At 45.8% G+C, this 3,871-nt stretch overlaps 1 long non-coding RNA gene across 1 annotated transcript; it reads left to right on the top strand.

Moving 5' to 3' along the window:
- Positions 1 to 910: 910 nt before the first annotated feature.
- On the top strand, positions 911 to 3,263 carry LOC123103956 (uncharacterized). The gene is made up of 2 exons (XR_006450042.1): positions 911 to 2,111; positions 2,557 to 3,263. It is a non-coding gene; the product is annotated as an uncharacterized lncRNA (long non-coding RNA).
- The last annotated feature ends 608 nt before the right edge of the window (positions 3,264 to 3,871 follow it).

The raw sequence follows: 3,871 nt of genomic DNA, 5'->3' as shown, positions 1-3,871 counted from the left end.
ACTCTCTCCGGTGGCTCTCCGGCGAGCTGCAATGCAGCACTTCGCTAGTGCTGCCACCGATCCTCTCTGGCAACCACTTCGCAGTAGGCTCCCGCTTGCACCATGGCAGCACCGACGGCCCTCGGCAATACTCCGGTGCAGCTCCATGGCAACACGGCCAGCGCGACAAAGCTTCATCGCAGCACCGACGGCGCCCGACGAAGCTTCATTGTAGCTCCATCGCGGCACCATCGGCATGCAGTCGGCAGTCCAACGATGCTCCAACGCACCAACACCACGATCAGCCGGTTGAAAATAAACAATTTCCTAATCTTTCCCTCTTTCCCTTCCCTACTAATAAAGCAGATACTGCTTCTGGTCGTACGTCAGTAATTTTGCATCAAAGTCCCTTTGTTTCTAAGAAATCAACCCGCAATCCCTATTTTAAAGTGAAAAACCGTTTCATCTGGGGTTGTACATGAAAAAAGTGAACAGACACGAGCGCGGCTGCACGGGCTCTCCTCTCTCCCTCGCCTCCTGATCCCAGCCGCCAGGAGGCCCGCGGCCCGCGCGGCGCTCGATCCGGTGACCGCCGGCCGCCGGACGACGCCGGTAATGGCAGCACCCTGCACCACCGTTCCACCTTAGCTCCCCCTCTGCCACGCGTCCGCGTGCCCGAGCTCCTCCTCTCTCCCGCGCGCCCGAGCTCCTTGTTGTGCGCCGCCCAGGAGGGCTTGCGCTCGCCGCTCGACCAGAGCCACCGCGAGCTGGGCGTCGTTGCACTTGCCGGCGACCTGGCCGTCCCCTCTGCACCCCCTCCACCTCAAATTTGGACGAGCATGTGTTTGTGTATGTTCTCAGTTATTTTTTGCACACAAGGTGTTTGTGTGTTTGTCCGAGCCAGTTTCAGTCACAGATCCTTAAGGTAAACTCTCACATGAATACATCATGAGACTAAATCTCCTTCCATATGATTCAAAGCATGTTATGATGCTGGGAGTGAATCAGGTTACTAGAATAATGGTTTGCTAATTAATTTACATCATGTGGAGTCTCAAGACACATGGGTACGCCGACTCCTATTGCTTGACAAATGTATATCTGCGGGTTTTCTTTAATTGTATGAAGAAGTTACAGTTAGGTGTTGACCTTTTTTTTGCCTAGACACAGCACCTCCATGCACCTTTTTCCGTTTATCTTTGCTGCGCCTTTTTAGTTTTAATTGTTGTTTACCTTCATCCGACCAAATTGAGCTATCGGAGGTGCTGCGATCTTTTGGCAAACATGCTCTGTATTCTATGATTTGGCATCTACAGGATGCCATCTCAGGTCATGGATCCACTGTGGCCACTTCGTCCTTCACTGAGGACCTTCTCATCCCCACAGAGATCAGAGGTAACCCACACAGTTGGAAATAGTTGCTCAAGTTCTTGCTTCAACAAATTTTGTTCCGGATATAATTTATGGCCATGCCATGTATTAATTATTCTTATAATGGTCATCTGAATTTGCAAAGAAAATTATATTTTGGAAGCAGGAACCCTTACCTCATGGCGTATCATGGCTCCTAATGTTATACTTCGAATAGTTGAGCAGAAAACTGGCGTATCATGGCTCCTAATGTTACAGAGCAAGTGGACAGACTATTTCCCCCTCCCACCCCCCTCTAAACTTTGTTTTCTAGGTTTGGTTGGCTACAAAAGGCTAGATTCTGGTATATATTCGTTGGTGCAGAAGCTAGAAGCTCATTGATATTATTTTTCTTGCCAAACATATGAAGGATTGTGCATAAAACTTCCAGCTTGAAATCTACATCTGGGTTACAAGCTTTGTCCAGAATTTAAGAACATCGCTGTGGACATTTAGATATTTTTGTAGCATTCTTCAGGGTCTTGACTTAATTTCTTTTCACACAGTAAAATATCAATTATATGTTGTACAGTAGTAGTAGTGTGAATACTATGTACTCAAGTTTATTGAAGTCAAAACAGGAAAGGAGAGCAGAGTTCAGGGCATGTTCAGCTCCATCCATGCATCAAGGGAAATATATACGAGGCAAAGGAATTACGTGTTCTGCTAGATGACATAGTACAAGGTTCAGCAGCGACGACATGATCTCAAACATGGCACTGGTACCACCTATACTAAACTTGATTTGTTCTCTCAATATGGAGTGTTAATCTTCTCCTCTGCATAGTACAATATTCCCTTGGCTCGAAGGATATAGGCATGGCGAGTTTGGTTCAAGGAGGAAATAAGAATGATTTAACAATAAGAAAAGGGATATAATGCTTCTTGATGTGTATGGGGATTCTGAAGATATATATGATTGATACTTTCCCTGCATGATATAGATTAGTCGAGGTTTGCGAAGTTCTCTATAAAAGAACTATGTGGGGTTCTCTATAAAATAGTTGTTAGGTGTCTAGGTCTTCAGTTTGGGCATTCCAGTATTTTGAGTGGAGTAATTCCACAATGCACAGCCATCTTCATTGAACAACTGACAGTAATATACAGAAGACAGTCGCTTGTTTATTTCTTGACAACCAATTGATTTGCTAACTATTATATTCTTAGAGTACAAGGCAAAGTTATGTGGTGGGTCGGATGGAGAGCTTGGCGCGGTGATGTGGCAGGCTGCTCTACAGTGGCACTAATGGAGAGCTCGGTCAACGATGACGGGACGACCGACTGATCTGCGGCAGCGTGGAAGGAGGGCTCGGCGGTCGACACGGCGGCTCGATCCGCTGTTCTGCGACGTTTCGGAGAACTTCTTGTACTGGTGTGTGTGTATGCATAGGTGCCGTACTATCCTGGGCGCTCACTCCCCCAGGATCCCACAAGTTTGCATAGAGCTCGGACGTCGGTGGCGGCCTGGCACGCTAATCTGCCGCCTCCACATGAGGAGTCGTGAGATTAGTGCATCACATTCAAAAGTCGCCGCTCCGTGATTAGGGCATTGCATTCAGGCATTCAGTAGATTAGAAGACATATTTAGCTAGCACTGGGATCCATCGTCATTGTAGGGCCTTGAATCTTTTCAATCCTTGCCAAGACAGTTCTTGCCATGGACGACGGGTCTCTCCGTGTGGTCTTGGTCCAAAAGCTAAAATAGGGAATAAGATGTGCCTTGCCGTGTGGAGTGTTGGGTATCTTTTGCACTTGCTCCATCAGCTGCAGAAACTATAGCCCAAATGCAGCATACTGCTACTATTTCATATCATTGATTGATGATTTGTTTTTTCATAATTGAATTGGCGAATGATGAAAAGGTGTAATGTTCAGGGATTTTTGCTAGATGATTTGTTGATCCAGTTTAATTTTAGTAGGCATCTGGATACTTTTATGAATTGATAGGCACCCAGTATTATTTTTACTTTTCTAAAACAATCTTCTCTGGATTTCATACTAACAAGTGTCTTGGTTTGTAACAACGATAAAGTCCAGCTTTATGTTGCCCAATCCTAAGTTGTGCCATCCTTTCGTAGTGATAGCTGTGTTGGGCCGGGTTGCAACGGATGCACTCAACACGTTTCAAGGGCCTTGTATGTCGATCTGGAGCCAGTGTAAGTCGATTATGGCAGGAAATCAAAGTCAGTTTCCTCATTTATCCATCACCGCAAGACTATTATGACTACTGCATTTTATTTTATTTTGGAGATAAGTCATGTTGTCAAAATTACTTCTTATTTGTAACTGATTGGTGTTGCACAGAATAGGCATGCCCCGTTGCAACACACGAGTGTTGTCCTAGTAATAATAATTGAGCTAAAGCAAAATCCTATTCTGCCCTTGACGCGGCGGTTATGGTGTTAACCATAGAAAGCGCTCACACATCCTGTACGGTAGTTTCTATATGGGCCGACACATGTGGGTTCAAAAACCTTCTAAG

This window comes from Triticum aestivum, chromosome 5A, assembly GCF_018294505.1.
Source record: "Triticum aestivum cultivar Chinese Spring chromosome 5A, IWGSC CS RefSeq v2.1, whole genome shotgun sequence".
Classification (NCBI taxonomy): Eukaryota; Viridiplantae; Streptophyta; class Magnoliopsida; order Poales; family Poaceae; genus Triticum; species Triticum aestivum.
Note: the sequence above shows the minus strand (reverse complement) of the source record. Positions and strands in the feature narration are given on the sequence as shown.